Here is a 12,486-nt window from a genome sequence, read left to right as displayed (position 1 = left end):
ATTTTCTATCCACACACACACACACACACACACTCCACACGCACACACACACACACACACACACACACACTGTGACAAGAGGCTTCAGACACCTCCACACTTGAGGATAAAGGCAGCATTGACAGATGCACTAGTAGTCAATCGTTTCCCCGTGCTGCGCTTATCAGATTAACTCCAACCTTCCCAGCAGCCAGCTCCCTGGCTGGATGAACACACTTCCTCATTCCACTCACATTCCACTCAAATACTCAGGTCTCCTCTGTGTGTGCGTGTGGATGCACAGGATGTGCTGCTCTCCCCCCTTCGTGGCCAGCCTCTCCCACCCCCACCCAGCCTCAGAGAGTTCACACACTTGGAAAAGAACTTTTTGAAACTGATGTCTGTCTGTTGTTTATGTCTTAATGTGGCGTGTTTCCGTGGCGTGTTTCCGCTGTGTCAATGGGGTATTTGGAGCCTGTGGTTGTTTCGGTGACACCACCCAGCGTTCTGGCAGTTTGCTATAATCAGCTGGTATCCAAGGAGGACAGGCACGACGCCAGCCTCCCCAGCTATGGCACCAGTGCTGCCATTTTTTATATCACGTCTTCGCACCGAATGTGAGAACGCAGAAACAGCAGCATGATTTGTGGCCCAGTGACTCCAGAGCAACGCTGATCTGGAGGTGTGTGGACACAAACCTGTAGCAGCAGCCTCTCTTATCTCCTCTTAAGACCAGTTTTGGGAGTGGAGCTGGCGGGCGGGGCGGCCGGGCGGTGCAGGGAGCAGAGGGACTGATCTCTAAGGACAGGACAGGACTCTTGGTTTCACTAAGTTCTGAGTGACATGCTGAACTGGACTCTGACCTGTCAGAGGATATAAGAAAAGTGAGCTTGTCCAGAGGAATCAGAAATGTATCATCCATTCATTCATCAAGTTATTTCTTTCAGTGATTTGAATGGCAAAGCATAATAAAATGAGTGAATATAACTTCAACGTCTTTGGGTTTTGGACCATCGGTCGGACTAAACAGCACATTTGTAGTAGAGGTGAATAGCTTGTTTCAGATGTTGTGCTATTTCAGTTTCATTTTCATCGATTTTACTGATTTTGCAGGGGCAGCGCGCACTGATCAGCATCACTGTAAGAGTACCAGAGTCAGCCAAAAGGATCATTTTCAACTGCTGAGCCTTGGCCAGATGAAAACAACAGTAACACGCAGAGATAAGAAAACACATAGCAGCTGATTGGGTGAAGAGCTTAGAGGAATGTGGCAGCGCCGTTTGGAGCAGGACGTGTACAAAGCATTAACACAAAACAATGTTAGACAGACACGCAAACATAACACGGAATCACATTCCATTCCAGTACCTTACAGTATTGGCACACACGTCGGCCAATAAGGGACAAGTATCTGCTGTCTCAGGTCAGTTTGGATCAGTAGCGCCAGTACATAGTTGGTTTTATCAGCTGCAGAATGTGCTGCTCAGTTACTGTTGTGCTCTCAACTCAAAACAGAAGCAGGCGTTCTTATTAAAATGTTCATATATGTTATGGAAAAGTTGTTTTGTTTAAATCAGAAGTCCGATATCTGCTTTAAAATCCATCGTCAGTCAGGTTAGAAATCAAATAGACTCCTGTAGTTTAATTTACAACAAAAAAAAAAAAAGGTCCAGCTTCAAGCTTTTTCTAGAGTTTTCAGCTGTATCTCATGGTCTTCCTCAGTGGGAAGTGTTTCCAGTTTATCTATTGTAAGCTCCAGACAAAGATGTTATGTGGGCTCTTGAGTTTTTTACGTGTGTGCCGGTCAGACAGAATGATCAGACCAGATGAATGGAGGATAAAGCCAACAGTTAGAGCTGCGATAGACTCGGTACGCACGATAAGACAGAGGATATCATCGTCTGCTCTCTAACACCGGCTGTCCCTCCGCTGGGTGCTCGGACACTTTTTTATCAAGCCCTGATGCAGAACTAGATACGGGCTCAGCCCTTAAGCTCGGCTAAATTAAGCGACAACAACACGCTTATCTGATGTTGCTCTGACCCATCACAGGCAGATTCTCCTCACTTTGATGTGAGCCCATGCCTGGGGGGGGTGTTTGCGGTGTTATGGGCTCAGGTCTGGATTCTCACCACTAAACCACCTTCCTGTCATTCTCCACTGTTCTCTGCACTCAAGTGAAACCTCCTAAAAATAACCAATAAAGATGATTCATCTCTATTGAGATGTTAACTGAGGCAAGTTTCACCTCCTCTGTGCTCTGGGGAAGTCACGGTTTTGATTTTAGTTTTGATTTTTACTGACTGTCCTGTAGGCTAACTGTTTCCACCTATTTCCAGTCATTGCTAAGCTAAGCTAATTGAGCTTCATATAGCTTGATATTAACTCATGTTATGTTATGTTATGTTATGTTATGTTATGTTATGTTATGTTATGTTATGTTATGTTATGTTATGTTATGTTATGTTATGTTATGTTATGTTATGTTATGTTATGTTATGTTATGTTATGTTATGTTATGTTATGTTATGTTATGTTATGTTATGTTATGTTACCAATGAGGACTCAACAGACACTTGATTTTTCTTGATTTTTGTTAAGGCAGATCCTGATATTGATAATTGAGAAAAAGTAATAACAGTCAATCAGTCAACCAATCCTTATTTCTAATTCATAACAAACTTTATCTCAATATACATATAGAGCAGGCCAAGACCAAGCTCAACTCGTTCAACCAATTCACATATTGAAGAATTCAGAATTAGGGTTTCTAGAATCCCCACATGAACAAAGCATTAGGAAACAATGACAAGGAAAAACTCAGACAGACCTCGGCTCAGAGGTGGGCGGCTTTCTTTCAGCATTTGTTTTTTTCCGACATGAAATCATAACGAAATGAATGTTCTGTGGTAAAGATGTGAGTGAGTAAAGCTGTTTCACAGTTACACAATAAACATTATAGTCAAAGATGGCAGGAACATAGCACAACAGTTCATTTGGAGCAGCAAACAGCAGTGAGATGCACATTATTTTAAACAATACCGCTGACGTGTAAACCCCAAACTATAACTACAGGTGTGACTGGAAATAATAGTTTGACAAAACAATCTCGACTTGTCAGACTTGAATTGAAAAAAATATAGCCAGAAAACAAGTCCGCTGTCTAACTGCAGATCTGTCATGCAGATTATATGGCTGATAATATTTTCCTGCCAGTGTCGCAGTCGCTCATCGGGGACTTCACCTCTTACCTCACACAGGCTGAATTACACACAAGGAAACTGGAGGTCTAACCCGTTTCTCCTCCACTGTGCCATATGTAGGCTGATCAGAGGGGGTGGGCACAATGAAATGACTGATGGTGAAACAGAAAACATTTCCCTGTTTCCTCATTCTGGCTATTTATTCAAACCAATAGGGACTCCACAAGGAAGTCACTCAGCTGCTTCACTTTCCTAATAGTAATTGATCATAAATTCCGGTTGATGTGTGCGAATTGCCTCGATGGGGATTTGTATGTGTGGCACAGAGAACAATGCAGCTCTGATCGGGCTCTGTTGTCGTCTTCAGTATGAACAGCTTCATTCTTTCAAACAATGAATCGCTGCCTGTTGCCTCCTGGTGCATCGCGCGGCCTGTTTCTCAGAGCCCAACACTTTCAAGTTATACTGTCACTTTTGAAGGAAGGGATAATACATTCTAATAGTTCAATTCATAGACACACCTCTGCTCAGTTCAGAAGACTCAAAGGTTGTGTCTCACTTTGTCTGAAGAAACTTTAGATAGTTGCTGCTGTTTACGACTTAACAACTTTGCTTTCTTTACTCGTGCCCCTGTCACACTATGCTTGAGCTTTCACCATTATCCAATAACTGTCACTTGTGACCCTACAAGCTAGACAGTTTTATTCTAAAGGAAATTTCCTCTTTATTATAACTTGGGTTTTTTTGTAGTTGCAAGCATCATTTCATCAGTCGCGGCAACACTGTTCTTTCCAGAGTTACTCTGGGAACATGGCCGTACGATAGTCACAGCAAGTAATGGCGCTTTTCCATTACACAGTTTTAGCACTACTCGCCTCGATTTGGGTCATTTTCCATTACAATTGCGTACCTCAACGTGGACGGGGTCGTCATAGCAAGGCGGCCCGAAACTCCATTTACCTCGTTTACAGAAATAATAAAAACGCCCGGTCGCTGTTGCCAGGGTTTTAAAAATGGCGGGTTTGATTCTTGTTAACAAGTCACACACGACTCATCCAGTGACGTCACTCTGGCCAATCAGTGGCCTGCAGTCTGTCGACGTCACATTTTCAGCTCGACTCAGCTCGCTTGGGACCCCGGCCGAGTGGGTACTAAAAAAGTACGTCTAGTGGTATGTAGTAGTATGTCTAGTGGAAAACCCTAGGCACTAGTAGGTGCTAGTGGAAAAGCGCCATAAGAGACAAGCAGTCCGACGGTCCGGTCTGTTGTTTGTCGCGTGTACAGTAACTCCCCCTGAAACCACAAATTGTCATTTTTATACTTCTGTTTATGTGCACATTAAAGAAACAAGATAGAAGGTGATCAGCGATGAGCCTTAGCTGCATTGATAGTGTGTTTTGTAGTCCTAATGCTAAGCTAGGCTAATCATTTTCTCACTCCAGGCCTGTACATAACGAACAGACATTGATCTTCTCATCCTAATCCTGAGAAGCAAGTGGACAAGAGTATTTTAAATCAAATAGAACTCTTCGTTGAAGTTTCACAAAAGTAAAGGAGATGATGTCTTCTGTAGTCATTGACAGATGTGAGCAGGTGGTTGCTCAGATGTATGAGATAGCATGAGAAACTTTTTTCACCAACACAGTTCAAGTTCCACTTGTCTGTGAATGCATTTAGAGTTCACCATGTACATGAATATGCAAACATTGAATCCTCCCCACAGTACCAATGAAAAGTTCTCTCTGATAACTAAAGGGTTGAATAGCCAGATTGCCCTGCTTAGTATGACTAGTGCTACGTTTAGTACAATAACATATTCCATCAGTCCACTACTGGTCATCACGGTTGAGAATATGCCCAAAATAACTCCTGTTGTACAATTTATGTAGAAATGAAATGATGCTCACCTTGAAAATCTCCTTTGTATTGTGTTTGTCGAGTGTACATGTCCTTTACGGTCTTAACTGTCTGAATTTGTCCAGGCGATGTTATCTGAATCAATAAATTAGAATTTTTATCTTGCAGCCATGAATTTAATTAAGTGGCAATAGGTCGTCTGAATTGGTTTTTAGAGTGAACATTTGTAAATTGAGCTACCTGTGAATGGGCACTAGCACTAGCACCAGCCCAGAACCAGAACTCAGTGGACATCAGGTTTAGTTGAGATCTCTAACGTACAATGTGACGTGTATGAAATGTTCTCTCATCTACTCCAGAGAATATTGTGTTTCTGGAGTAACTATGACAACCACCAGAGCATCATGAGTCATGATGACAGTAAGTCATGTCAGCGTTAGGCCCATTAGTCCTCACTTTTCACCTAATGAGGGGGAAGTGAGAAGAAAGCACTAAGAACAAAAGTAAAGCAGCAGCTGAAAACCGTCCACGATGAAGCCTGATGACTCTGTGACGTCACCCAGCAGCTCAATGCAGGATATTGTCTAAAACACACTTGGATGCATTGATGTTACTGCTCTTACTCCATCATTCCATGGAGTAATGTCTAATTACTGTGCTCCACCGTTTTCCTCTTTATGCGGTTCAGGAGCCCTTCAGTTTTTACCTACGTCAGAGAGGGGATATTTTTCACCTTGGTGCAAAGGACAGTTGATTCCTTTCCATTCTCCTCCATTCTACAGTTTCTGTGTTTTAGCAACAGCTATGAAACATGCAGAGGTTTGACTTCAAACCTTGAATGATCCTTGAATAACTGCGGATTCATGTGACAGGGCTGATGTGTTTGAGCGCAGCGGCAGACACCGGCAGAGTTTTGCCGCCTGGTTGCTACTTTTCACTGGATCAACACTGGCAGGTTTCTCAAAGCCTCTTGGCATTATACAGTAATTAGATTCTGCATTCTGAACCGCAGGATTAAATCCAAACTATGTGGCAGGGCTCAATTAGCTGATAGAGATAAATACTTGTCAGGAAAATGGCCTTTAGGTTTTCCTGTGGAAGCCCATTCTTGCCAAGGAAAAAAGAAAAGGGACAATAATATGACAATGACAAGCAAGTCAGAATTATGAGAGTGATTAATTGGTTAATTCTGATTTAATAACTCAAAGTGGAGGGACATATATGCTGATGAATCTGCAGCCTCTGATTGGAGAAGTGCTGTGTAAGAGTTCAGCGCCTTCGCACACACTGTCCGCTGTGTTTACCTTCGTTAAATCACACGCAGATGACACCAGGCTGCCACAGAATCACCACACACAGCTCTGCACACAGACTGCTCCGCTATAACTCAGGATTCTGCTCTTTGTGCAGGAGACGTCATTCATCGCAGCCTCCTCGCAGACTTTCTCTGCAGTTTTATCACATTTCATGTTTTGTTCTTGAGATGCATAACGGTGTTAACGCCGCTGCATCACACGGCACAACATGATTATGACCGTTAACAGCAGGGAAATAGAGGAGGCTAAAAAAAAAAGGCAATGTATTTATTTCTGATTTCCTAAAGAAGTGTCATTTCATTTGTTAAGCTATTGTTGTCATGCTTCACTGTGATTGGCTGAGCTGTTTCAGAGTGGTGTGATTGGCTGAGAGCGTATTCAGTAATCATCACACCCTCTAATCTATAGCCCACCTCACCCAGCTATTTTGCACTTTGCTGCTGCAAACCAAGGAGGATGTGGACTTGGAGACGCCCTCACAGTCCTTATCAAAGAGCCTCCGCTGTACACTTGTTGTTGCATGATTAGAATAAGGCCTAATATCTCATGACGTCGGCATGATGTGGGTTTAGGAACAGGAATGTCAATTAAGACAGGAATTTGGTTTGGTGAGCATTATATTCAGCATTTATATTTCAATCATCCCTACCTTTACCTTTCATGTTACTTTGGGAGAGGGCTTCCATTAGAGATGAAAAGAATGACTTGATTTATCGATGGGTCAATTGACATAGATAGCAAATTTGCTGATTCTATGTTATCAAATAGAAGATCTTTGGACTGTTGGCTCGACAAAACAAGCACTTTGAATGTGTAAAGGGCATTCATGGCTATTTTCGGACATACACCGAATGATTAATCAGAAAGAAAGAAGAACTGAAAATGAAGATGATGGGTCATTGTCACCCAAGCTTCCACTTGAGTGTGTTGCTCAACGACTGGCGTTTCTCAACAGACATCACATCAGCTGCTGGTGGGGCTGATGTTACTAGACAATCTGTCAAAGCCTTGGGGGCACATAGTAAAACTAGTTTATTTCGCTAGGTGGGGGACACACACTGGGGTTATGGCCTTTAACGACTGGTCAGAGGGCAGTTAAACACTCTTGTTGCTCTGAGGCTAAATGTGGCATTTCCATAACAAATCAGGACTCCTCTACAAGTGCTGAAATATCAACACGGGCAGTTAACATGTAATAGAAGCCTGCAGCTGGGCCTGCCAGGGGCCATCTGGAGGGAGACCCCCCCCCCGACGACTTCATATGGATTAAATACGCTGAGTGCAGGCTGCCACGTCCTGTACAGTCGAATGAGACGTTTTTTTTCCTCCACAGCAATTTGAAGTCCATGTGAAGATGATGTAATGTTGACGTTCCCAAATTTTAATATTCGGTTAACATTATTATTACAGCATCATGTATTGTTTCTCTTCAGTGTGAATCACCGTGTGCCACTATGACTCTCTGTAGCCAGGGGAACTACTGTAAGCAATTAGCCGTGAATTATGGAGAAGCACTTTGTTTCCCTGATGCTTCTCCTGGTAGAGTGTCAGCTGTGTTTATTATGAAACTGTAGAGCAGAGAGTGAGTGTGTGTGTGTGTGTGGAGGGGGTGTGCTTCCAGCAGAGGTTTGGATGGTGATTTAGCCTGGCATAATCCCCATGGTGGAATGCCGGGGGTCAGCCCACTGCTGTAGAGCCACCAGCACACAGCCAGGTGCTTCCCCTGCACCCTTGCGCGCTGACGTCATACCAAAACACCGTCATTTCTGGTCATGGAACTTACTCATGTGAAGCTGTGAAACCTCAGCTGAATGACTGTGAACCTCTGATAGCGCCGCATTAACCACAATCTGGTGTTTATTTTGACACTGAAGATTATGTTTGAGGTTTTTCACACATTTAGCAGCAGAGCGGTCACGGTGGGCTGTCATAGAGACAATGCTTCAATGCATAGCAACAAGCAAAGAGAGGGCTTTAAGACTGGCGTTAGGTGGGAACATTTAAAGTAAGTATGATTAATATCATAACCAATAATACCGTGTTACCAGATTTAGCTTATGGTGGCAGAGGGAACTATTTTAATCTCTTTGGGCCTAGCCTACCCCAGCTTGGCTATTTTGAGGTACAGTCTGAAAAACATTAGCTCAGTTTAAAAGTAATTACAGTTATTTTCAACTCTGGCCTCATTCTCCCAGTTTTTTTACTTCATACCAATGGAATTTGGCCAAAGTCTAGTGAAACGCTCCTCTGCAGTGCTCTGTAAATGTTAATGCGCAGGGATCGCTGGCCTGAAATGGTTCAAAGAGGCGCAGGGAAACTTGATGGATCGGTTCTGTTCTCAGTCTGAATCCCCTGCATATATTTAGCTTTGTTGGGCTGAGCTGAGCTTCAATAGCAGAAGTCTGTGAATTGGAGTATTCACTTCTTCGATGTATAGTTTGATATGTGGTTTAAGGGCACGTCCAGAAATCATGTGATCATGTGTCGAGGCAGCGCTCCCACGTGGCAGCTATGGTGTTCAAACACAGCTGCTGCTGCTGATGATGATTTGTGTGGACAACTTGTGAATGAAACCTATTTCAGTTGGTTTTGTCTGAGCTCTCAGTCTTTAGGTCATTACCCAGAACTGATGAGGTAGAACGCAGACTGACACGGAACTGATCTCCCTCTTCACCATCCCAGTCCGTTACAACGCCCGCCATCACCGCACCAGACCACCTGTCGAACCCACAGTCTTCATCGTAAAGAAGGTTGAGACTCCGTGAGTCACAGAGCCGAGCTTTTGAGCAGCCCAGTGTGGTGATGCAGTCGGTTGTAGTTGTATAAAGAATGAAAGATTCCCAAGTCAAGAGACAAGCACAAACAAGTCCCTCACTTTGGGGCGACAACTCAGTTCCCACTTAGCAGCGAGCGGTCCACCATTTTCTGGCAAAGCACCATGGCCTCATGCTCGGGGGGGGGGGTGACTCTCATTCTAGCTGCCTCACACTCAGCTGTCACCTGCTCCAGTGCGCCCTGAGGGTTGATGAATCCATCAGAATTACATCAGTGCTGAATTTAATGCTCATGTGTGAGATCTTAATCTGCATTAAGCATTGATCACAATATTACATACATTAAAGTATGTGATTCGTAGCTTACAACAAGCTTTTGGTGCTTTGAAGAATGGGGGGGGGGCACTTGGGACATTTGGAGGGGGGAAACCCAGATCAATGAAACCACGGAGTTACAAACCAGTTGATATTTCCCTACAGTATACACCCAGTGTTAACCGCTGGCGTGCACTCTCAAGAATCAGGCTGCACACGGATCCTACCAGGACGCCTGCAGCTGCACCAGCTGAGTGAAGCAGTCAGGCTCAGTGCTCGAGTGGAAAGCAGAACAGCACATTGACATGCTGCCATATCTGATCCTGAGAACATAAGCAGGCCTGTGCAGATAAGATCTGCCCACTGGAGAGCACGCTCCTTCATATGCAGTGCACGGTGTCTGTCACAGTGGTCCCGTCTCAGACGGCAGAAGCAGAAGCTTGAACGAGAGACGGACAAAGCTCGAGAAATTCACACGCGCTGGATGGGAACAAAACGGGCTTTGTTAGCAGTGCTGACCGCTCTAACACACATGTACACAGTGCTGAGACGCTGAGCAGACACTAATGACAGTTTGCGTGGGCGTGTATGTGCTTGTACAGTATATATATGTGTGAGTGCATCTCTCCTCCTCTCCGAGTGTCTGAAGTGTCTCTACATGTGGGAATGTGGCTTCGCTTCATGCTCCCACATCTACCCAAACCAAAACAATGTCTCCCAAATAAAGATATGGACCGCAGCCCCCGTCACCGTTCACATCCCTCTCCGTGTCTCTCTGTCTGCCTCCAAGGCCTGCCTCACTCTCTCACTCCTCCTCCTCCATTCACTCCGCCTCAGTCTTGCCATATCTTGACACATTCTTCTCTCTAGGTCAAGTAGTCAGCGGCCAAACGTACGTGTGAGAAATTTCTCCCTGGCTGTATTTGTCACATGAGGCCGAAACATCGGCGGAGTGATCCCAGAGGGTTGGGAACTCTCGGCTCAGCGTCAGAGGTTACAGTCTCCACTGGGGCCGGTCGATAACAGATATGGTTCTGCGGCTCTCAGGGGTTTCTGTTAGTTAATGTCCTTGCTTGGTGTGGGTCATTTGAGGGATTTGAGCACCAAATACTGAGATCTCAGCCTGAAGCTGCAGTACTGCATATGTTGGGATGAAAATGTTACATTCATGTTTTATATTAGAAGCAATCAAACTTCCTGATTTCTAAAAGGAATGTTTTTCTAAAGGAAGTTTTCTAAAATCAGGTAGTCGGATCCTTCTTGCATCTGTTCAGTTCCAGTCCTGGAGGAGCCGGAGTCCTGCAGCTCTTCGTTCCTCCCCGACGAGATCAGGTGTAGCTTATTACCTGCTTGGGAGGAACAAAAGCCTGCAGGGCCCCGGCCCTCCAGGGCTGGAACTGAACAGCCCTGGTTTAGCCCATTACAAGTAAAAAAATTCAACGCAGGACCCAAGTTAACCCCTTTGCACCTGATTCCTGTCATAATTTAGTCAAATCAGGACATGCTGAGATCAGGGCTACTTACTTCTTCCACTGGTGTCCCCAATGTCCAGTACAGTGTGTTCAGAGACCATATGGAAAAACATGCCCCTTATAACCTCTGATCATTCCTCACAATCATCACATTCTTCTTCACTATCAGAACTATTCCAGTCGATTGTTGTCTGTGCGTCCATTGTTACAGCGCACTTCTGGGAACTTCTAGTAGCCAGCGCAGCATCACAGCAACTCACTGACTCCATGGCTGCATTCCGCTTCCTGTTTATGTCATTCAAACCGCATGTTGTAGTGGTAACACAGTGGTGTTAAAAACATGCTCACCCCAAATGAAAATTAGAATAATAAAAAGCCACAGGAGTGAAAAGAATCATGGAGTAATCGGCTTTAGCTTTCGTTGTGGCTTGTTTTACACAATAAGTCTGTTTTCTCCAAAAACTAATACTCAGAATGTCTCATCAGCATTTAGCGTTTAATTGATTAGTATAGTAGTTTCTGTCGATTGACTAATTCATCAACTAATTGTCTCAGCATAGAGATAAATAATTCATAGGGATAAATAATACGGCTTAGAAATAAACCAACTTACTTTATGTCTCTAGACATGTCTAAACCTCATCTCTTGTAGATTCAACAGGCCTCAGACTGTTATTAATCAGTGACAACTAATCTAAGTCTAAGCCAGTGTTCCATTTGTGTGTCAGTATTTGCAGCACCGGCTCAGCAGCTGTGTCCCTTTTCGCTCAGACACTAGTATCAGCACTTGTGTGTGAACTTCTCGGTGACCTGGCGGGGGGGGGTTTTAGATATGACAGTGGTGCCACAGAAAGGAAAGGTGGAGGTATGTTATGAGCGAATAATAGGAAACAGACACTTCCCCTGTCTGTCACACCCTTTGGTCGACACTCTGCAGGTAGGAGAGCGGGGAGGGACCGTCGCAGCTCTGTGCACCTCGCTACAATTTTAGTAGGAACTAGACTAGAGAAGACCCACTCTCTCCGTCCGTCTGCATCTCATCATAAAAAAGACTTTGTGTTTGTGGCTGTGTGCTTGCTTGTGGCTGTTTACAGCTCGGCTCCAGTATGTATACAGCTGGAATTTGTTTGGTTTCTCTTCAAGACGTGCAAGCCTGTATACCGTATGAAACGTCTTAACAGTGCGGCAGAGCAGACAAAGCATGCAGCACGCTCTTGTTTCATGATAGAATGATAGTTGTTGCACTGAGGACATCTTGCGGGTATCCCCGGGGCCTCATTTGGAAAACCTTATCTTTGGTAAAGCCCAAGCAGGATATGAGGGAGCTCACAGGTTGTTCATGACTTGTTCAGTTTCATTTGATGACACAGTCAGTTAAACCTTCAGCCATGTTATGTGGAGATCACACCGCCTTACATTTTTGTCTTTTTCTGTGTCGGATAAGGTGACCGTAGTCGGACACTTTTGGCGTAACTTGGCCGAGTCACATGGCAGACGACGCTTTGCACCCCGCCCAGTCACAGCTTGTCGTCTTTGCTGACTCGCATGATGTAGAAAGCTGATATGAGTG

The 12,486-nt window shown here is 44.4% G+C and overlaps 1 protein-coding gene across 1 annotated transcript in view; it reads left to right on the top strand.

Moving 5' to 3' along the window:
* Positions 1-12,486, top strand: part of gas7b (growth arrest-specific 7b) — a 57,992-nt gene that overhangs the window by 428 nt on the left and 45,078 nt on the right. The gene's annotated exons all lie outside the window — the stretch shown is intronic.

The sequence above is a fragment of the Pempheris klunzingeri genome, chromosome 20, assembly GCF_042242105.1.
Source record: "Pempheris klunzingeri isolate RE-2024b chromosome 20, fPemKlu1.hap1, whole genome shotgun sequence".
Taxonomy (NCBI): domain Eukaryota; kingdom Metazoa; phylum Chordata; class Actinopteri; order Acropomatiformes; family Pempheridae; genus Pempheris; species Pempheris klunzingeri.
Note: the sequence above shows the minus strand (reverse complement) of the source record. Positions and strands in the feature narration are given on the sequence as shown.